Source organism: Galeopterus variegatus, unplaced genomic scaffold (assembly GCF_000696425.1).
Source record: "Galeopterus variegatus unplaced genomic scaffold, G_variegatus-3.0.2 Scaffold301, whole genome shotgun sequence".
NCBI lineage: Eukaryota > Metazoa > Chordata > Mammalia > Dermoptera > Cynocephalidae > Galeopterus > Galeopterus variegatus.
In genome coordinates, this window is record NW_007726412.1 from 307507 (window position 1) to 331575 (window position 24069).

Here is a 24069-nt window from a genome sequence, read left to right on the forward strand (position 1 = left end):
GGGTTCCTCCCCTCAGCCGAGAGGCTGCAGCGGCCCGCGCCAGGCCGGGCGGGGGCGGGGTGGGGGCGGCGCGGAGGGCGCGGAGATTACTCCGGCGCCACGGGGGACGCCCAGGGCCCCGAGGCCCCGGGAGGTCCCCACGCGAGCCCGCAAACGATGACAACGGGCAGTCACCCGAGGTGGAATAAAAAGGAGTCGGTCTCCCGCGCGCCGCCGTCTCCCGCGTCCCCGGCGGCCTGGCCCGAGGCTCCCAGCGGCCTCCCTCGCCCGCGGTGGCCTGCGGCGACGTCCCCCCCCCTCCCGCCTCCAACTCCGCGCGCAAGTGCGAGGCTGCCCGCCGCGCGGCGCACGCTCGGGACGCTCCCGGCTTCCGCGCAAAACTTCCATCCAGTCCTCGTGAAGTTGTCGCTCCCGGAGAGAGAGAGAGAGGGGGACAGAGCTTCGGGTCGCGCGGGGGAGCGACGGCGGCGGCGGCTGGGCGCGCGCTCTCTCCTTTTCTTCTGCTTCGCCGCCCTGTCGTCAGTGCTGAGTTTTGGCTCCACTCCTTTCCTCCTCCCCCTCGGAGCCGGCTTCTCCCCCCGCCCCGTTTCTCCCCCACTTGTGTACGCTATTTGTTGGGGGGTGGCCGAAGGGGATGTCCTGTTTCCACCAGAGGCACAGCGCGAAGGGAATACTCCGACACTGGAAGGAGCGAGAGTAAATACTCGAGTACGGACGCACGCATCCGCGGCTGGGACAGACGCTCGAACCTCGGGATCCCGAGGCGGTCTGGGCGTCGGGAGGTGAGTGCCCCCTCTTCCCACTCCCGCCCTGAACCCCGTGGGGGGGGCGGGTTTGGGGGAGTCCCACGCTCTCCCCGGGAAAGCGCGCGAGGCTTTGCTGGGGGCGCCGAGCGCTGGGGACAGAGGCCGCGCCGCGGGACGGCGCGTGGGTGCCGGAGCCCCCAGGGGTGCCCGGAGGCGGAGTGCCCCGAGGCGGGGTGCCCCAAGCCCGAAGGCCCGGGCCACTCGGACTGCAGCGGTGCGTTCTGTCCCGGAAGACGCTTCTGCCCCTCGAGGGTCGCCTCGGAGCGGGCCTGTCCCTTGCGGGGACGCAGCGGAGCGGGCGCGGAACGAGGTTCGCTGCCCTTCTCCGACCCGCGCGCCGCTCCTACCTGCACCCCGGCCCCTCGCAGAGGCGCGACACCTGGGTCTCCGCTACGTCCTTGCTTGACATTTGTTACTTTGTGATGACCCCCCAGATAGCCCGGGCGCAGGGATGCTGAGTCAGGGTCCCCTGGAGGGCCCCGGGCGCCGGGATTTTCAAGATGCCGGGTGCGTGGGTACGTTCGGTGCTTGTGCTCTGATCTCCAGGCACGAACTGGGCTTTTAAACTGCGGTGATCCCATTTTAATAGTTTTTATGTGGCGCGGACCGAGTGTCTCCTGCGGTTTGCCGGGGTCCGTGAAATTAGAGGCGCCTTGTCAGAGCAGTCGCGTTCATTGGCTCGAGGCGCGGATGCCCTGGAGGGATTACAGCTTCTCCCAGCCGAGGGACCCGGCCGAGGACAGCAGGTTTTCCCTTTCCGAAGTCGGCTGGGTCTGGGGAGGCGGTGGGACTTGCAACGGTTACGCGGGATTTGGAAGGAGACCGTGCGCGTGCTTGTTTTATTGTGCGCCGCAGGACAGCGCAAACTTTCGTTTGGTAGCACTTTAAAGATTTTTCTTTCTTTGTACACGAGATTCCGAACGGCTCGGAGCGATTAGAGAATTGGCGGACTGAGTCCCTTGGCAGAGCGGTGGCGAAACCGGAGAACGCAGTTTAATTTTTGTCATCTCTTCCTAGTTGGGGTGGCAGTGTCACCCTTCGCCACCACCCCTCTTATTCCTTCCCATGAAGACTAAGGGGGTTTGCGCTTTGGGTGGGAGTGTGTGTGGGAGGGTGGTGTTTGGAGACTGTCCTCTGTCACCTTGCCCCCCTGCGCCTCTCCCCGCGGCTACCGAGAGGACAGAGAGTCATTCATGAGTCTTAACCCGAAGGCAGCGGAGGAAGGTGCAGGTCCCTCTGCCCTTTCTGCCAAGGTGCAGAAGAGCGCCCGGGCATGTGTTTTGGTTGCAGAGCAGCTCCACGTGGAGCACCTCCGTGTGCCTGTGTGTTGTGTACTTGATCTGTGAGGAGGTAACAGGAGTCTGGTGTTCAAACCCAGTGGGCCGTTGGCCATTAATTTGCTTTCCTGGCTGTCATTACAGACACTTCCAAAATCTGATACCTAAGAGAACCAACAGGTTAGGTTTCACATTAAGAGCTCATACTTAACAGTTTTCTTTCTCCCTTACCCCTTTTGGCTTGGCACCCTGGGATCAACGTAATCGTTGGAGTGAAATATATCTTCTCGAATATGGAATTTTGTTCCTCTTCTCATCAGCGGCCGCTTTTTTGCACCATCGGGTGTTTGTCATTTCCAGTGCGGGCTCCTGCGGGATTTAGGTGGGAGTCTTAGGAGCGTTTAACAACAGCGGGCTCTCCATCAACAGCTTCTGAAATTTCATTTACACGTAGGTGACTGACAGGATTTGAAGCTGACGATGGTTTTTTGTTTGTTGGGTTGTTTTTGGTTTTATTTTTAAAACCTCCTCAGGACAAGAATTGTGATTGAGCTTGGTTTTAAGCAGAAACATTGCCATTTCTTTTCTTCTCTCTCCCTCTTTTTTTCTTTAAAAATATTTTTTGGCAAGCTTATACCTGAAGAACCAAACCTAAGACAGGGGTCAGGGAGAGAATCCTAAGACAGAATATTTGATACGTGGTGTGGTGCGTTGTAGAATATTGCGTTGAGAGACATTTGTGTATTTTTAAAAATAACATTATCCCAAGAAATAAAAAGCAGTTGTCAAAAACATACTGTTTTGTGTGGAGCTAGACTGCCAGAACCTGATTTGTATGGCAACAATACCACATGCAGATGTAACTACACCCACATTTATCGTTATTATAAGCCATAAAAATAGTTTGTTCCACCTGATTAAAAGTTGTAAGTCATTCAAAATCAAACCTACTTTTAGAAATGACTGTACAAGAAAATTAAAACATTTGAAAGTTACAACCTTAAATGTAACATAATTAGATTAGCTGGAAACAGTTCCTTTTTCTCATTATTAGGGATATGTCCTTGCCTTTCATAATAAGTGAAGGTCTGAAAGCAATGTGGTTTTCAAAACCCGTTTGCCTTTGTAAATTTCCCGAAAGCAGTATGCTTCAACATTTTAAGGTCATGTCATTAGAGGCTGTTTCACAATTATAACAAATAAAAAGATTTACTCACTTATTCTTTTTATTAGTATTTATTTCATTGAATATTAGAAATTTAACTTCTCATTTCCAAAATGAAAAGTTCTGTATAAATGTATATATTCACAGTTGTGAATTCAAAGATTTGTATAAAAATAAATTGTTTTAAAAACAATTGTGATTCTTATTAAGAAATACAGATACTGAATTCTAGAAGATTTCTAGAAGCTGGGGAAAAATGTCTTTGCATAAAAGTTTCTTATTTTAAGGGAGACTGGCAGATGAGTGCTTTGTCATTTTGCTATAATTTTTTTTTTTAACTTCTTTGGGATTAAAAAAAGAAAAACAAGACCTCTTTTCTGAGAGTTTCTTTTTTATTTATATGGTGATTTGGAGTGTAAATAAATTTTACATAGCCACGGGAAATAGAGTGTCCAGTTTCATGTTTTCAATCTCTGTTGCAAGCTCTAAATGACTGATGTCGTGTCTAAAAATATATTTGTGTGGCTTGAGATTCCTTTTGAATTTCATGCACCGGAATTAAATTATCTAGAAGTTTTAGAAAGATAAAATGGTAGAAAAACCATAACTATTGTTATAAAAAGTTAGGATGTTGGCAAGTTCACATTCTAACTTTCAAATAATAAAATTAAACTTATTTCACCCAACGGAACCCCACACTTTGTGTACAGAATTCACGAAGAGGGGAGATAATCCCATTCAAGACTTAGTGAAGTGTTAAGTAATTTAAGAATGCAAGTATTTATTATGGTTTTTCATTATCTTTTTTTTCCTATTAGGTAAATACAAGAACACTGAACATTCAGTAAATACAGGCCCCCCTTTATAGGGAGTTTATTCACCATAGTTCTGTATTGCAGCTGCTGATCATATTTCATGGAGCTGTTAAAGCACTTAAAACCTAAAATTAGGTACTGTCTGGTTGTAAATATTTCAGATCACTCACTTAAGAAACAAATAGAAAAGCATGGCTATCAAAAGTGGGAGACGTTTTGAATCCTCTCATTGACGAGCTGATAAACCTCTATCAAACACCTTGGTATTTTTTCAGCGAGAATATAATACTGACAGTTTCTTTTTCAAATGGATATTATTCTTACATATGCTAAACTCTTATAATGTGTCTCCCTGTAGACTATCTTAAACTAATTGTATTCAGAAATACAGTTGGAGGATTTTATTACAGTGGTTACTAGGTGAAGGAAATCAACACCAAGGGGAATGGGGTGGTTTGCAGTGTACCTGCTTCTCTCATGAATTTTTCCCAGTGAGCTAAGAAACGACATGCTCTTTCAGACATTTGCCCTCAAGATGGGTGAGATGCAATGGGGTACTTTATTGCAGTTTGTGCATTATTGCATTTTGCAGTTAGATGTGTTTTAATGTGGGAGACACTGAATATTCATTAAACTGTACATGGAGCCAAACTTGGCGTCATTTAGTTTGAACTTGAGTGGAAGAAAATAAACAAGAGTCACATATTCAAAAGCAGTACAAGCAACTTTGATTGCTTTTAAGAGTTTTGAAGACTTTGTAAACATTACTGTCACCTAATATTGCTTGTGGCCCTGTACCTTAGTATATGCCTTAATGATGTCATTTTATGCTTGAAGTTTGTGATTCTTACCATTTCCCCATCAATGTTTTCATTAATAGAGAGATATTGAAAACGAATACCACTATATTCACTACCCTAAACCCTTTCACTCTTCCAGAAAAAGAGATGAAACTGATTAATTTAAAAATAGAAACCATTTTAAGTTATCAAATCCACATTTATATGACGATTTAAGACAGTTTCTGAGAATGCACCTCTGAGTCACACTGTAACCTTTTCTGTCATTGAAAGGTGCTAATTGATCTTAGGGCACTGACATAACAGTATAGTTTGATATTTGAAACCTTTCAGCGTTGTCTGGCCCTTTTCTTACCCTGAGATTTCAGTGCATAGCTGATGAAGAAAGACACCATATGAAAATATCAGAAATTCTTATTTTTTTCATAGGAAATATTTTAATACAGCATGTTCATATTTTTAAAGCTTTTATTTATATAGAGTAAGTAAATTTATATTAATGTACCTTTGGACCTTGGGAGAAGGACCTGTAGTATCATGTTAGGATTTTTAAAATATTTTTTTCCACAGGTAATTTTTTTTAGGTTGAAATTTTTAGACAAAGTCTGATGGCTATTATTACATTTCAATATTTTCAAAGGGAAGTTGAATTAAACTAGAATAGAATAGCCATCTTGAAATTTCATATATGAGTATATTTTCTTAAGTATATTCATATCTTAAAATATGTTTTTAAATAAAAATCATCAGGATAGCTGCAATTTTGCTGTCTGTATGTAAGTCATCATAATCATTATCACCATCATAATATTATAGCTAACATTTACTGAGGATGCAAAACCCTGTTCTAAGTATTTACATGGATTAGCTTATCTTAATCTTCTCAACTATGCCATAAATTAGTACTTTTATTATTCCCATTTTATAGACGAGGAAGCTGAGACTCAGTCATGGAGTGGGAAGGAGCCAGGATCCTGACTCCCCAATTAGACCCCAGCACCTTATCCTTAAGCATTGTGTCAGGCTGTTGCTTCCACTGTCTGTATGTAAGGCCTTTTTAAATGATACTTGGACGTTTTATTTTTATATTATTAGTTATGTAAGGATAACTAGATATTAGAAAAAGAATGTTAAATTTCATATTAAACCTGTAATTACATGAATGATAAGTTTAAGACAAGGTCAAAAAAAATTACTGAAGTAAAAAATAAAAACCTTTTCATGCACCGATTTAAAGAAACAATATTAAGTAACAGCGAACCAGTGCTTGGCCCACATAGCCAGAATCATGAAGGTTGGTAACAAAGAGTGCATTTGGAGAAACGCTGTAACTTTGTAATGCTTCCTAATCATCAGGAACTTAAGACCAGTTCTTTTTAACATTTAACTTAGAGGTAGAATTTTCTTTTGCTTTTCAAGCCCTATCCACCGATTTGATGTTATCAATTTTGTAGTTTTTTTTATTGTTGTTGTTTTAAGCCTGAATGATGATTATGAATCTCAAATCCACATATTTACTTTGAATTAACTAATAAGGAAAGAGAAGTTAAAGAGTGCTTAGTGGATTTCTCGTTAAAGAGTTCATAATGGATTTTTAAATGGTAATGGAGTCACCCCGTATTTTGGAAATACTTTCGGTTTATATGGTTATCAGACTTTGCATTTTCAGGGTTTTCTGTAGGTGAATATTTTTGTTTTGCTGTTAATAACTTTAAAAATTTTTAAGTATTTTTCATTAAATCAGTGGGGTTTTTATTATTATTACTGTGTATGTAGTCAGATACCCCCCTTTATTCAAATGAAAACTGCTGGTAGCCCACTAGAGAAATGTGCCACTGCTCTGAGTGGAGCAGGATGTGGGTGGCCTGAGGATGACTCACCAGCAGTGCCCTCTTACCATGACTGCCTCTCAGGAAGGGTCTTCGAGTGTATGAAAATTGCGACAAAAAGGAACGACTCTTCTGACGATGAAAGGGGTCAATTAAGAGGACCTACTCTAGTATGTTAGTGTGTCATCATTAAAAAACAAGCTCTCAAATACCATAAAACATCCCCCTGTGTGATACATTGGCAAAAAATATGTCTGTTCGCCCTCATAGAACTTGAATATTTTTATTACCCAATCTGCAACTTTACTTCAGTTTAACCCGAGAAAATTAAAATTGTCAAAAATGTTCCCGACATGTAGTTACAACTCTGAATTAGGCACATAGAACTGGTACCTGCAAAGGTTTGTTTATTAGAACATCTTTTCTCCTTTAAAGACTTTATGAAGAAACACCAGCACTGGCCTAAATTGATGGGACTTTCGATTTTTATGTCAATTATTGCTACTATTTCTGTTATTCTTTCCCCCTTTATTTTTAAAATGAAAGAGGCATTTCTTGTGAAAGGTACAATTAAATCATAAAAATTTACATTCATATGCCATTAAGTTTATTTCTTCTCACAAAAGCAACAGCATTAAATTTGAAATTCTATCCTTAATCAAGGAGGTATACCACATATTGGGAGGCTTATTCTCTACAAGGTCATACATACAATTTACAGACCTCTGCATATACCCAATGGAGTGATCTATTCATTACATTTCACCTCTAACTTTGAACTCCCTAATGTTAGAGGACTTGCAAAGACCTGAATGTTCTGATTAAGAGATTGACTATTTCTAACTTAATGTATCTAGTATGTGGAAAGTGATGATGACTTGGGGAGTCAACAGATCTCTACTTTAGCTAATTCTTTTCACTTTAACTTTTATGTTATAATGCAAATATGTATTTATGTATGATTGTGACTCAAGTAATTCTAGCCAAGTTTAATCACAAGGTGGGTGAGTCACGTTCCACATTTCCTTTTGCAGGTTTTTCAATAATCTCAAACTGTGATTCTAGTAGGTAATTTATGATTGCAAACCTCAATAAGTCTGTCAAGAACAGCAATTGTACTGAAATTTTTTACATGAACTTTAGGTGTTAATATGATGTTACTGTTTTATGTTTCTTAGTTGACTCACAAAGAATTTTAATTTAGGTCTGTTTTGTCTCCTTAATTATTGACTTTAGTTTTTAAAGGCTTCAATCATGAAAGTATCTGGCAAAGTTCTGGGTACTTGGCAAATGCTGATTAAATGCTTTTTCATCATCAGTGTTGCTGAAGACATGCTAAAATTAGAATAGGATGGACAGTTTTTTTTTTTTTTACTCTATTATTTTGAAGACCTTGGGGCTTCTAGTGTCTTATAGTTTTACATTTTGCACATGACATTCTTTGGGAAGGGCTAGCATGATGCGTTAACCGTTGTAACCAAAGTCACAGGATTAATCCTCAGGTATTCTAATTAGTCTTAGGTGGACACTGTCTTATACATATTTGGTCAAAATATTGTCTTTGTCATAACAAGTGGAATTGTGATATCCTGACTGCCTCTCTCAGGGACCATTCTGGTCAGTGCTGGATCTGTCTCTAAGACTCTCCCTTCCCTAGGATGTTCAACCTCATTTGTTCACAATGTTTATCAGGTCCCTCCTGGACTTCAAATTCTTTAGGAAATTTTCACTGTTGCCTATAGGGCAAATTCCAAAATTCTCAGCAAGGCCTATGAGGCCCTTCGTGCTGAGACCCTTGTGAGGTTGCCATTCTTCTCTCTTACTACCCACTTGCAAGAAATCTCTCCTCCAGCCATGTGGAAAACTGCAGTTCTCAAATATACCTCTGTCCTTTCCACTTCATTTCCTTGTACTTATGATTCTTTCTGTCTGGAAGACATCTTCCCTCTGCTTTTGAAACTTCCTTTTCTATTTCTTTTTTAATATTTAAGACACAAAATGTTATCTCCTCTGGTAAGTTCCTTTGACCTCTAGAGGCCGAGTTGGGTGTTTCTTTCTCCTTACTCCCAAAGTGCCCGGTTTCTACCGTTACCGTAGTACTTGCCACATTGAAATGCAGTGCCTTACAGCAGTCTAAGTCCTGCTCTAGGCTGAGAATTTACTGAAGGGATTAACTGTATTTGTCATCTTTGTATGTCCAGTACACAGTGCACTGCTTGACACATAGCGAGTAGGTGGTCACTAAATTCTTGTTGAGTGAGAGAGTTAAGGCACTGGGCTTGGGAGCAGTGGTAGTGACACTGAACATCCCTGGCCATGAGATTGGGAACAGTGGGAAGAGCTGTGACCATTACAAGGCAGGACAACCTTAAGAACACCCTTAGGGATTTTTGGTATTAACCCAATAGAAATGCAGCTCTGAATCCAGACCCAGGTTATAAGTTTGTGTGTGGATGTAGAAGTGTGTTCCATTGGGAAGTCAGTGATCTAGTGGATAAACCAAGGATACTGAAAGTCTCTAGCGATATGGGTATTTCATAGCACTTGAAATCCAAGGGACCCATTTTTTTTTTAAAGCATCATGGTTAAGTGCAAAGAATATGGAGCCAGGCTGCCTGGGTTCAAACTCCACCTTTCACACTAAAGACTCTGTAATGTCAAGTATGTTACTTAAACTGATTTTGCTTCAGTTTTCTCATGTGCAGTAGAAATACCTCATGAGGTTCTGATGAGAATTCAAAGAGTAAATATATAGGTTTAGAAAAGTGCCTGATATGAGTATTAGTTATATGATTATGACTATGCACCATTCATTAGATTACCCAAATTTCCCAGTGATATATAGAGTTGAAAGTCCTTTTTGGGGTCATAGATTGAGGACCATAAGTAGAGTCACCCATGGTCCAAGTACAAATTTGGTGCTCTGGGGTCCTCTTGGCAAATCTGAGGCTGTATTCCCTAAAAGAAGACGTTATAGGTGCTCAGAAGTCAGCTTTGGATATTTACATTGTGCAGTATTTCTTTTATCAAATATTTCCACATATATTGATCTAGATTTTTTAGGGCTTTAATCTATGTGATTCTTCAACACCATAAACAATTACAAACACATTCTATAATGGTACTATTATTTTATAGTCAATACTTAAGTTTCCTCAGTTGCTTTTTTTTTTAGCCTGAAGGTACCAATGATAAGACTTTACGTAATTTTCAGTTGTCAGTAGGCTTGATGAATTAAATGTAAACTTTTTAAAAGATAACTTTAGATACTGCAGTGATTTTTACCCTTGAAGAGACAATAGGAGATATTAACACCTCTATTTCTAGAACTTATCACTTGGTCCTTGGAGTCAGATATAATGGCTCTATGGCAGGATGGGGCTAAGGGAAAAAGGGGCATTAAAATGTTAATTGTCAGGGTCTGGTTTTTACTGCTTACCTGGAACTACTCCCAGGCGCATCTGTATAAAAAATGGTAACATTGACATGTGCCTGAATCCCTCAATGTGTTTAGCCCAGGATTTCTCAAGCTCTGATAATTGGCATTTGGGCTGGATAATTTGTTCATGGGTGGTGTCCTGTGCACCACAGGATGTTTAGTGGCATTCTTGGCCTCTACCCATTAGATGCCAGTAGCACCCCCTCCCCTAAGTAATGACAGTGTCTCCAGACATCATCAGATGTTCTCTGGGAGCAAAGTTGCCCACAGTTGAGAACCCGTAATCTAAACAGCTCTTAATATCGCATGACATAGTTGAAAGATTCCCAGGGCTCTGCATAAGAGGATTGTTCTATTTCCAGTCAAGTGTAGAGAATCCTAATACCTTCCTCCCAAGTTTAAACAGGAAGTCAAACAATACTCATTGGTCTGTGTTGATTGATTAACTTTACATAGAAGGGATTTATATAGATAAGCTTTACACAGATTGACCATCTTCAGCATATTTTCCTTTTGTTTGAAATATTATATGATTGGGGGGAAGCAGACTACCTGGGAGAGTATGTAGGAAGTAAATACTTATTTGAATCACCTGTAGCTCTAGTCTTTCTATTTTTTTAACTGTTACTTGCTAGTAGATACTTGTGATTCATTTTTTCAGTAATGAAAATTATCTGCTCTTTTCCATAGTTAAGTATTCTGTAAGAAGAAACTTTTACTTTAGTCTGCTTTTTCTACTTTTAGTCTGTAGTGTCAGAAAGAATAAAGTTATCAATAATCCCAACTGCCTAAGATTAATACTTAATGAATTAAATCATTTGTTCAATTGTAAGGAGAAATTTTCAAATGATGTATGTCTTAGCTTTCAGTTTGTACCAGAAGTTCAGGATTTTGAGTTTAATAACATTTGTACAGCCCAAAGAAATTAAAAATGAAAATACTGTAACACCTCTCCTTTGCAGAATAACCAAATTCAAACTTTTATGTTCTAATTGGGTAGGTTTTTTTTTTTTTTTGTCTTTTTTACTGACCGGCAACGGGATCGCAACCCTCGGTGTCGTGCCCGCACCACGTTCAGCCAGTGAGCGGGAACCGGTCTCCACATGGGATCCAAACCCTCGGCGGGAGCGCCGCCGTGCTCCCAAGCGGCGCACTCTCCAGTGCGCCACTGGGCCGGCCCTAATTGGGTAGGTTTAATGTTGACATATATATTTTATCTATAAATCGATATGCAGTTCAGCATAAGTAAATGTGATGTAGTTTGAGCGTTACCTCTGCTAGGGTTTAGTTGTGTATGAAAGATGTTTCGAAAATTACTTGAAAGGAACAAAATAGGAACAGAATGTTAACATAAAGTGAGAAAGGATAACTTTGCTTATTGAGTTTTGGGTTGAATGGGAAAATTATTTTGAAATATGAAGCATTAATATTATGAATATATTAGACTAATACTTTTACGAGCTCTAAACAGTACAGAATTTTTTAAAAATCTCATCCATAATTACAGAGATACTTGAAATTCCATACAGGTGTATTGTCTAATTTCGTAGTTTTACTTTAATTGTATCATGTTACCTGGAAGCGATCAGACTTACCTAGGGATTTCACATCATTTACTAATTGATGCTCAACTAGGCAGTGTAGAGGTACGTGAAAGCACACACACACATACACTCACTTTCTCTCTCCCTCTTGTCTCACACCTCCTTTGATTTACATTTTAATTTTTGAAATGTATTCTTAGGGGGGAAAAGGGCTGCCAATCTTGCATACTGTATGTGACCAAAATGTCTTTCTGTTTTCTCAAAGGCGAAGGATCCTGCTCAGCTACCTGTTAGCAGAGAGATGAAGTGGGTGCTGGGTAACCCAATGACAGATGGGGGGCATTCCAGGGGAATGGGGGTGGGGAGGTTAAAGCAGGGGCTTAAATTATGAGTTTTCAGATAGTAGAGTTCTGCTCCACGTGTTGACGGGAAGTCCAAAGAAGGCACCGCAAATCTCAGGTCCATCCAGGCACTTTATGCCAGATATTGAACAGGAAGCCTGGTAGCCCTGTCGTCACTGGAGAACTGCCAAAAATCAGAGGTTCTGTTTTTCCAAATGAGCACTTCCCGGGTTCATAAATCAGGGAGCCCCCCAGAGTATTCAAGTTACATATCTACTTTCTCAAGTTGATTCTTCTTACGGTGAGTCCTAATGGCATGAGACTTACCTATTTTTTTATGAATGCTTTATTTCTTATAATACAATCAGGCACTTCCTTTTTTTCTCCCTGGGATACACTCACCACCCCTGTCTTCCAGGTCCCCAACTCCCTTAACCTACTTGCCTCTCACTCTTTTGCTGCGTACCTGGACAAAAAATCTACTGATCTTTCAAGGCTTAGTTCACATGTTCCTCTGGGAAGCCTTCCCTAAGGCTCAGGCAGAATTAATTTTTTTCTATCCATAATACCATGGCACTTTATTTGGGCTATTAATATAACAGCATATTGTGTTGTGACTAATTATATGTGAGTCTTCTCTTAGAGAAGACTCTCTCAGAATCTCTTAGAGAGATTCTGAACTCACTGAGGGGAGAGATCATATCTTTTCCCCTCTTTTGTCCCAATGCCTGAGTATAATTGATGGAAATTAAGTAACTGCACTGTTCTATGCATGTCTTCAAAGGACATAGATTCAAAACCAGACACTAACAAACAGTGAATCCTGTCTACATTTTGGAAAACAAATTCTCCTTTGCTTATGGTCATGAAAGTCAGTTTATGAGGGGTCTTCAAAAGTTTATATTATTTTTAAATTCTATTTTTCCATTACTTTTTTTTTCTTTTTTTACTTACAAGTGGGAATTTGATTGTACATAAAAAGCCTTCCACCAATAGTAAATTATGTTTTGAATGCATTTTCCTGTAAATTAGTCAGTCTTCTCTATTTCAGTTAAGGGAAAGTACGTCTTTCCATCTGCTCAGGAGAAAACCTTGGAATCATTGCTGACTCCTCTTTCTTACCCTACATTCAACCAGACAGTAAATCCTTTGAATCTACCCTTAAATGTCTTACTATTCTAATCTCTCACCAAAGTATTGCAATAGCCTTCTACCTGTCCTTTCTGCTTTTGCTCTGCCCTTTCTCATTCTAATATATTTTGAACACAGCAGCCAGAGTGATCCTGTTACACTGTAAGTCAGATAATGTCTCTCCTATGCTCAGTGCCTTTAAGTGACTTCCCACTGTGCCCAGAATCAAAACTAACATCTTGTGTTAGCTCACAAGGTCCCACAAAATCTAGTCTCATGATCCCTCTCTGATTTAATCTCTTACACCTCTCCTCCTGATTCCCTCCTCTGCAGCCACACTGTCCCATGAACTTTTTGAAGTAGCCACGTATTGGTTATTCTTCTACTCTGACTTATTTAAAGCTTTGTTTGTATCAAAGTGTTATTGATTTTCTAGTGCAAGAAACTATATGTTAAGCCTAAACTGGTATTTTAAATGAACCAAAATTAGAAAAATAGATTTCTAGTTGAGGTTTATGGCCTTTATACTCCCAGCGTTCCTCCAGAAACAAACTGACCTCTTCTATTGCTTTCTGCTGAGATAAATTTCATGTTATTTTGGAGAATTTTTAACCCTCACAATTATGGATTTCATCTGAGAGGAAGCATGTTCTATATTTTTCGTGTCAATGTTTCAAAATTCGGAAGCCAAAAGTCTCAGGTCTATCTGTTAGTATATGTGGCCTTTTGGTAAGAGAAATTAGGTCTTTTTTCAAGCACAATTGAGGAAGGAAAAATTTTTGTTTAGTTTCTAGTCGTTTGTTTTTAGGCATTTTCCGCACAAAGATGAACAAGACCCTTCAAAAACACCAACTTGCTTATTTGGGGGGGGTGTGTGTAAAAATAACCTTCTTATGTCCAAAAATAATGTTATAAATTAAGATTCTGGTTTCCAATAGTTTCAAAAATTGTGATTTTATTTCCTTGTATGAGTCATTTCTGAATACAGTACATGCACTACATCACAATGAAGCATATTTGCTCTATATTTTAGTGGGTCATATTATTTATCAGAGTCAGTTCAGAAGAGGAATCTAGCCTAACCCTTCCATTTTGCAAATAAGATGTTGTATTACGTGACATTAAGTCATTTTCTCAAAACAAATTCTCAAAACGACAGTCCAGTACTCACAAGTCCACATCTTGCTGCCTTTATTTTTGTTTGTTTGTGTCTGACAAGGTGTTGCAAAAACTGGAATCAGACTACCTTTGCGGATATCCAGGCTCTGCCACTCATCAGTCATGTAAGCTTGGGCAAGTTATTTCCTGAGCTGCTGCAAGCCATAGATTCAGTAGGTGTAAACAGGGAATAGTAATAGTACCTGCCTTGTGACGTTGCTGTACGGCATACCGAGTTCATAAAGGAAAGACACTTGTTTTAGTGGCTGGCCCACCGTAAAGCTTAATATATATTTTGAATTGATTTCTTTGAATACACTGCCTAGTGTACTTAATATTCAAAGTAAAGGGAAATTCATGCTGCTAAAGCAACAGCATTTTTAAAAAATTCTTTTTTGTTTTTAAAGTAATTCACATTTGGTGTAACCATACTAAAACATATCTGATAGGGGTTACTTTTGAGGGGAGTGACTTGAAGGGGGCAGGAAAGAGCTTCTGGAATGCTGATAATGCCCTTTATCTTGGTTTGGTTGCCAGTGACATGGGAGTGTTTATTCAATAAAAATTAATCAGCTGTCAACTTTTAATTTTACCATATGTATGTTATACTTTATTAAAAACTTTAAAAAAATGAGAGGGTACTTCAAAATGTTCATGGAAAAATGGAATCAAAAGATATGAATATTTGAACAAACTTTCTTAAGTACCCTCATACAGATATATTTAAAGTGGGTTTTCCCACTTTATTAATATTTATTCCTCCAAAAATTTATTCCTCCTGTGGAAATTGGGGTAAATTGTTGTTCTCATACTCTGTCGTGCTTTCTTTCATACATTTTTTTCTATGCATGTGTAAATGTAATAACTATGTCAGGATGTAATTTATTGTTATTTTACATATTCAACTTCAAATGGGGTCATCGATTTTCTTAAAACTTACTTTTGATCTGATGAATCTTGAATATTTTCCTACATCAGTACATATGAGAGTACTTCATAAAGTTCATGGAGAAATAGAATTGAAAGATAATGTGAATCATTCCATGAACTTTTTGAAGTACCCTTGTAGTTAATATATGCAAGTGTTTCATAATTTCACTGTTCCCCGCTTGACGTATATTTAGGTTGCTTCCAGACTTTTAGTATTATAGAGTTGCAATGATGATTTTTAGACTCTTTGTACATCTGCCAAAAAATTCCTGTAGATAAAATTCTAGATGTAAGATTAGTAGGTGAAAGTGTATGTGCATTTTGTAGAGAGGGTGCTGAAATACTTTCGAAAAGATTATAATACCTTGCATCTCTATCTGATGCTTTCTTCTTTGTTATAAAGCCGAGTGCAAAAATTTCTGGTTAATTGAATGTTGTAATTATTTGTGTTCTGGTTAAAAAGAATGTTTATAGTAGTAAATTCCTTGAGACTCATACACTCACTAATTGGAATACTCCACTGATTAGGACAGATAATTTTATTAGCCACATGTATAAAAAATTTATATGATGTATATAGTTAATTTATGACTTGAGAAATATTATACAGTTAGATGAATGACTGTTGTATATATTTATAGTTCTTAAACTAATTGGTATGAAGAAAGAAATCAGCGTGTATTATGTTCACTACATTTTTTCATTTAGCACCATAAAATATTTATCAGAATTATTAGGAGAAATAATTTATGAGGAATCACTTTATTAAGAGCCTACTGTGTGCCAGGCATAGTTCTAAGCACCTACATATATTACTTTATATGTGACTGTAGCTTTTAACATAGAAAGATATAGACATCATCTGAATGTATTGATAAACATTACTACATATCAAAATATCAACCATTTCATATCAATATACTAATTTGTAAGTCTGTAAAATATGTAATCTATTTAATGTAAAAATTAAAGTTAATGCATCACAATCCAGAAAATTGATACTCAAGTCCTGGCTAAAGTAACATGATACATAAAGTTTAAAAAGAAGTATATTAATCAGTTTGCTTTATTGTTAGATTCTTATTATACATAGAAAATTCTACCTCCATGAATATTCAGTTCCCACAGTTTTTGGTTAATCAAGATTTTGATTAACCTTCAGTGGTTATCTAGTGCCTTCAAAGAGTAATCCAACTCAAAATAGCTAACATATTCCTCCAGCATTGGATAAATATGGCTAATAATTTTTGTGGGTTTTTTTTTTCCTGCAGAATTTCCTGTTATTCTAAGGGATTCGATAGGACTTATGCACATAAAACTGAAAATTATATTACTATAGGGAAACTGCCTTGTGCCTTTGAGAAGGAACTCTCTTGCTAACTTAAGTAGTATATGTGTGTAGAATAGCTAACATTTTCCTCCCAAGAAATTTCATGTATGCAGTTAAAACACTCTTAAATTGATTAAGGATTTGTTATATATTTCCAGAAGCACTCAAGAGTACTTTTATGGTTATTAGAGTAGAGAGCATTAGAATGCCAGAAACCAATGAATACGCTAGAGGCCTTCAAAACCATGCCCAACATTCCTGACTTTACCATATAAACATGTGTGGTAGCCTGGAAAACAAAACAACTCTCCTTTCCCCAAAGGAGGTGAGGCCTGTGATGATAACACTTCAACTGGCTTGAATATTAATTTGATACTTTTTCGGTTAGAAGTAATTTTTATTACTTAGAAAATGGAATGGAGAGGTAATAAATATGACTGATGTTTGTTTCTCAAGTATTATTTTACATTAGATTTGACCAGTTACCTTTATATTTTTTTGGAAAGTGTATTATACAACTACTACAGTATTTTGCCTACTAATCACGGAAGCTAAAAAGCATTTTACAAACATTGAATCAAAACTCTACTATGAGGGAATTAAATTTCAAGCAATATACTCCTTTTATAGGGTGAGAAACTGAAGTACAGAGGAATTACAAGGTTTTCCCAAAGCTATACACTGAGTCACAGCCGACATTGAAATCCACGATTCTGTTTGCCTGATTCAATCTGAAACTTCATGGAATTAAAGTTATTTATTCCTCATATGTACCTTAAGAGTGTGTCCCTATTTTCTTATTTCTCCATTCCTTCCTTCTGACCTCCATTCATGCATTTTAAAAGAATCAATATTTTTTGAAGATACAGTCTTGATTTAGGGACTGCGAATAATTTTTCGAATTTGTGTATCTTAAATATTTTCTTCAAAGAAACTCATTGCTTTTTTTTTGTTTCGTTTTACAATCATGAAAAAGGAGTGAGGTACTAAACAAACAAGTTGTATTGTCCAGGTGTGGGCCATAGCTGTATTTATGGGCAGCACCTGAAGCTTCTTCTTAGACGAGTATGGTTTGTTCAAGCGGTTGAAGAAGAACATGGCTGCAGCCCTAGATAGGCCTGGGGACTAGCACGCTTCTTACTCTGTCATCTTCCTGAGTTTCAATTCTCCTACTTAAAATTGTTATTTAGTGTGATTTTTTTCTTACTAGTTTAACCAGTATTTTCCCAAGCTTTCTTCACCCTCTCCATTTCTTTCTTCAAGCTTAAAGAGTCAGATTTAAAGCAAATAGTATTTCTCAGATTTCACCAGTCCTTGACTGAACAACTGGGGCCACAAGTCATTTGAAAAGAGAGAAGTATCTAGCCCCTTCCCCCGGCGCAGCACCCTACAACAGACTCCAGAGAACATAGTGATGACACTGCCATCACTCTACAGACAGCTGAGTGAAGAATATTTTTTGTTTGTTTTCTTTTTCTTTAATTCCAGCCCCGAGACGTAGGACGCAGACTTGGCTTCTGCTTATATGGCTCAGCAGCTCTCTCGGGGGGAGCTCTTTCCCGGGAGACTCTTCAGGCCCAAGAGCACTTGGACCTCTGGGAGCCGAACCTGTAGTTTCTACACACAAGCCCAGGCACGCCCAAATACTAGGCAAACCAAACCTTCCTGTAGTTTAAACATTTGTCTGTTTTTTTTCTTTGATTTTCTGAAGAATAATATAGTCTTAAGCTAACAAAACCCTAGGATCTTTCTTAAAGGAGCATTCTTACTGCTTTGGTAATTTATTGCCATTAATTCCCATTTCAACTAATTGGTTTTTCTTTATATTTTTGTCTGGGTATAAATGTGATACTGTGATACTTTGGTATACATTAATGCTGTTCTATATTAATATAATGTCAATTTATAATTGAGTGACTTACAAATAGTGATGCACTATGACCTAGTTTACGTCTACTTTCCATTAAAAGCATTTCCTAGGCAATTATGATTTTGTGGCTGACTCAATTTCCCCATAATCCCTGTTGAAAAACAAAGTTTTTTTCTTTTATTTTAAATTAAAGATGTGGTTTTGTTAACTAGGGGTACTTAACTTGAGGAAAAAAAAGATTTAGGGGTGATCTGAGTGATAGTAAACTTTTAATATCTAACAGCCTGCCATATATGTGACAGTAGGATTCAGTTTATGCTTTGTGGCTCTGGTATGCAGACCAAAGAGTGGAAGTTCTGAAAAGTAGATTTTAAACTAATATATAAGGAAGAATTGAAAGAAAGAAAGAGGATCACTCGAGCTAAGAAGCTTCAAGTATTATACTTACAAACTCATGTGGTCAGCCGGTAAATAAGCCCCACCTATTTCAATGTTCCTTGTGACCCCAACACAAAGAAATAGGACTGTATGGATCCCATTCAAAACCATTCTCTCCTGTCCCAGGTTTGCCCTTAAAGTCAATACATACAGCAGGGAAGCACAACCTTGTACTGAACCAAAACACCAAATTTATTTGAGACACTATTTTCTAAATTATTACAATCAGCCCTTAGAAAGGTCTTTGGATTTTTAGAAGCTATAACGGAAGGTTTTTGTAAAGATGACCCTATTTTGAATGCAGTTACAAAGTCAGTGGAATGATTTTTATGCTCTGATGCTTCAGGGAAATTTGTTGAGAGCAAAGAAGGTGTTTGAACTTTGATGCCTCAACTAAAAATCTGGACCAATAAAATTCTCCTCAAGTATCTCAATTTTTAGCAAAGTAAACAGCATTCTATTTAATTAAATCCTTAACTAATATTCACTGTAGACACAATTCAAGTCAGTGATTTGGTTTTAGGTAAATCAAATTTACTAATATATTGTATATCTCTTATGTTTACTTTTGATATATTGGGACTCCCCTTCCTGTAATATATATATAAAAAAATATGGCTTTCCAGTGTCATACCTTGATGCCTGAGAAATTGGTGTTATGCAAAAGGTGAGAAGAAATGTTTGGTTTTTTTGTTATTGTTTTTGTTGCCATTATTTTCATTATGGGGATGGGCACTTTCTGAGGTTTATCTTCTAGTTCACAAATTGTTTCTTTAGTGTATCTAATTTGCTGTTTCATTCATGCATTCATTCATTCATTTCCTTTTAAAAGTTTTAGTACAGGGCCGGCCCGGTGGCGCACTGCTACAGTGCGCTGCTCAGGAGCGCGGTGGCACTCCTGCCGAGGGTTCGGATCCCACATACAGACTGGTTCCCGCTCACTGGCTGAGCGAGGTGCGGGCGCGACACCGAGGGTTGCGATTCCGTTGCCGGTCCTGGTCCGGTACGGGCACAACACTGAGGGTTGCGATCCGTTGCCGGACACGAAAAAAGACAAAAAAAAAGGAAAAAAAAAAAGTTTTAGTACATATATTTTTAATAATGTTTTTGCGGTTCTTTTCCAAATGTGTGTATTTACTTTTTTCATGTGTGGTTCCTTCAATTTTGAATTTTATTTCCTTTTTTTTCCTCTTTAATTGTCTTAAGCATACTTACTGTATAGTTTTTTTCAGGTTGTTCTTTAATCTCGGATTCTTAGATTCCTCCTTCCCCTGTGGTTGCATCTGCTGTTGCTACAGTGTTTTGTTTCCTTGTGTATGCTTACAATTTTTGATAGATTTCTCTCTCATAACCCTTTGTGCCCTGTGGAGCAGTTTTACATTTGCTTTCCCTGGAGTCTAGGGATTTCAAGCCCTTAGGTCAGTCTTGATTTTATTTTTTTGGCTTGAGGTTTTCATACCACAAATGAATTTACATTTGTGCAAGGCTGAGGTTTTGATTTATCTCATGTAATTCTTTTCTTTTATTCTCTTCCCAAAGGCTCCATCATATGACAGGCTTCCTTGCTGAGTCTGATGGTGGGCTGAGTTTTTCTAGCTCCCCCTTCAATAAAAGTGACAAGCTTTACAGACTCCTTCCTTTATGGACTGCCTCCTGCTTTTGCTTCCTGCCCACCCCCGGAAATGAAGATAATGACAGCTAAAGCGATCACAGCAACACAAACATACACATGTCTTTTCCTCTCAACTTTTCCATATCACCAGTGTCTCGTGAATCAAGGTGTGACACCTGAAAGTCATATTTGCCCTATCAGTTATATTCATATATTTTCTATGGCCTATTGACTTATCTCCCATACTGTCCCTCACTTCCATCTTTTCTCCAGGCTTTTTTCACCACTACGATGGTCCAGATTCTCTTGACTTCTCACGTGGAGCATCACAACAGCATTGAAGTTGCTCCTTAACTCCATTTACTGCTCATCTTGTTCTTCAGAAATCCAAAGTAGATGTGTTGTTGCGATGATATCCCATATGCCATCGTTTTGGGCTATCAAAATATAGTAATAACTAATTGTCTTTATTCTCTAGTACTTTGTACTTCGACTTTTGCCAATTTAAAACTTCCTAGTATCCCATTAACAATGAATGCTCATTTCTGTCATGCTTTTCCTTTCTTTTGTTTTTTTACACCCATCTATAATTCTGTTATTGGTCATATCAGTCTCTCAACATTGAAAAACAATAATCACAACTTTGATTTTATGTAGGATGACAATCTAAATAGTGGCAAATGCTAATGACTTAATCAAGGTATGGTTCATTTTTACAAACTCATCTGAGTTCAAAGAATTGGTAAAAGACTGATGACTTGGATAGTATCTAAATATAGATGGTTAAATGCAGCTTCTGGAAATCACTGATTAGTATAATATTTGTAGTTGAGCAGAGTTAAAAATCACTACATTTGTGCAAAAATTGCATAGATACTACTCTGCTGTGCAGCAGCGAATATTAAAAGGTTTTAATTTGTTAAAGACCAAAATGTAAAAGTACAGATTTTTTTCTCTCTCCCTGGTAATCAAAATGGTTTATATCTTTGAAATACATCATTTCATTTAGTCCTAACAAAATACAATACAAATATAACATATTATTATTCCTATTTTATGGATAAGGTGAATGATATTTAGAGGTATTAATTAACTTTCTCAAGGTCATCCAGTTACCTGGTGGTAAAACAAGGATTCATATGCAGATCTGTTTTATTCCAGTCTTTACTTGAAATCACTGAAGCTATATTCTCTCTGGCAAAACTATCTTATATCTCTAGGGGTTCAAGAGTTAAATACTAAACCTTGAAAATCTATTCTTTAATTCTTTCGAAGTGCTACACATCTGCCTCAGGAGGGGCATAAAGTCATCAGATGTGTGTTAAACAATATATACAGTCATATAGTCATCAAAAAGGTTCCTAGTTTACATGGAAGAGAGATTTATGGCTGAGCAAAAAGCAGACCACTTCTAAGAAAGGGCCCAAATATTTTTTTCTGCCAGGCTACAGAAGAACCAGCCAGATGAATATGAACAATTACAGTGTATACAAAATGCTCAGCAGAATAATTTTCAAGTACTGGGAGGAGCAACAGGAGTAACACTTGATAAGGGCAGTTGTTCTGCAGAGTCTGCCTCAGTCTCTGTACAGATAACAGAAGTTGTTCAGGCTCAGAATTCTTTCAGATGTCTTGCTGAGACAGTTCAGTTAGAACTACTTCTATGTTTTCTAGGCCAACTAGCCAACCATCAACAATTAGGAAACACAAACAAAATAGAAAACCTTGGTTGGACCTGCTTGTCAAAAACTAAGTGATCATAAATTTATAATTCCAGGCAAATTTTCACCATCACGTGAACTTATCACAAATGACCCAAATGATTATCATAAAGTTGAGCTTGTTGTAATTTTTTGGCATGAGAAATATTAACCCCCAAATCATTATTAAACATTTTGTGTTAAGTGGACTATTCTGCAAAGTCCATGTTTCATCTACATAAACCATTCAAAAATAGCTCAACATCTAGTTTGTAGCGTGGCTTTATTTAAAGAGCTTGAAGTCAGGCAAGGTGCTCATTACTATTCACCCAGATCTGTTTCTTGGACATCTCGGCTGTTTTCCTTTTCTGCAGGCAGGGAAGAGAGTCACGTGCCTGGTCCAAGAATGCTCATCTCCATCTCTCTGAACAGTTGACCATAGAACTGGAGCTAGGTGTCCTTTGTTTGTTCCATTGGCTTCCGTGTCTGGCATGCTGCCTGAGCAGTTGGAACCAGCCAGTGCCTGACCCAACTTCACAGACCCATTAATGAAATGTGAATTGCAGTGTGGGTAACAGTGCATGGAAGCTGTGAAGCAACGCCCTTTTGGACAGTTGATCATAGCTATAGTTCCTCAACAATGTCATGAGAATATAAGTTGTCAGACTTCCTATACGATTGAAGTTTTATGCTCGGCAATGTGCTTAATAAAGATGAAAATTTAATTGAACATTGTGAAGACAGCTCATGAAATCCAAGGCAGAATTGGACAACCAAGCAACAGAAACTGCAGAGAAACAGTGAGACTTCAGGAGTAACAAGATCCAGGTGCTTAAATCCTGCCAGCACTTTCTTGCCATCCTGACTTGTGCTCCTCTTTCTGGGTCAGCTCTTTTCTGTCTCTTCCTACAGAACAAGTTTTATATCCTAGATGTTTTGCTGCTGAAGGAGTATTAGCCTGATATTTTCCAGGCCCTATCCTAAGCAAGATGAATCATTAGATAAATGTAATTTGGTGTAACTGGAGAAGACCTGGGAACCCACCTAATGGGTTAAGCTGAATATGGATCTGTGTTTGTGTGTATAATTGTCCCCCGTGCAAGCACACCTTAATTTTTTACAAAATATGCCTCTGAAAATTTACTTGCATTTGAAAATATCAAAGCTAAACAATAGATTAACTGCTCTGAATGTTAGAATATAATATAGGGTCACCATCCCATGGCCCAGGCAACTGTTCACAGGTAGAAAGATTCTTCAAAGCCCCACATAGGTTAAAAATGGGGCTGTGTCATGGGTAGGACTATCCAGGCACCTACTTTCCCATCCCAGGGTTAGAACATGGGCTGGAAAAAAAGTTTGGGAAGCCTGTAGGCTTTAAATCTTTTCCTAAGGGTATACTAGGCTTTTGGAGCATGAGTGGGGGGATGTAGTCTCCCCATCTGCCTCCCTTTTTTCTTTTCAATGCAGTAAGATGCAAATGTAGCCTCAATTGTGCTTGTACTTCCAAAGGAGACTCCTGGTACAGGACCCAGCCTTTGGCTGCAGGACAATGTGATGGTAGAGATAGGCTGAAGAAATGGTGAGCGCAATGGAAAAGGGCTGGGGGAGAAGGAAAGGGGAACCCACCCCTTAGAACTCCCACTTTGAGCAGCCAAAGCACCAGACCACTGGTGACCCTTTGAGGAACCTTTTGGCAGAGATGTACTTCTGGTAAACACCACCACAGCTGCAAGTAGGACTGAGTGAAGGATTTCTGGTTTATCCTAAGGATGGGAAAGCTCTAATAGTCTTAAGAGAATACAGTCAGATCTGTATATTAGAACGATCACTCTGGCTGCACTGTGAAAAATGATGTCCAGGAAACAGGACTGATGAGAGAGA

At 38.8% G+C, this 24069-nt stretch overlaps 1 protein-coding gene across 2 annotated transcripts in view; it reads left to right on the top strand.

The window, feature by feature from the left end:
- Positions 1–655: 655 nt before the first annotated feature.
- EYA4 (EYA transcriptional coactivator and phosphatase 4) overlaps positions 656–24069 on the top strand; it is a 254223-nt gene continuing 230809 nt past the window's right edge. For both annotated transcript variants that reach the window (XM_008567174.1, XM_008567175.1), the window contains exon 1: positions 656–782. The gene's annotated coding sequence lies outside the window, so the exon portion shown is untranslated. The remainder of the gene's footprint in view (positions 783–24069) is intronic.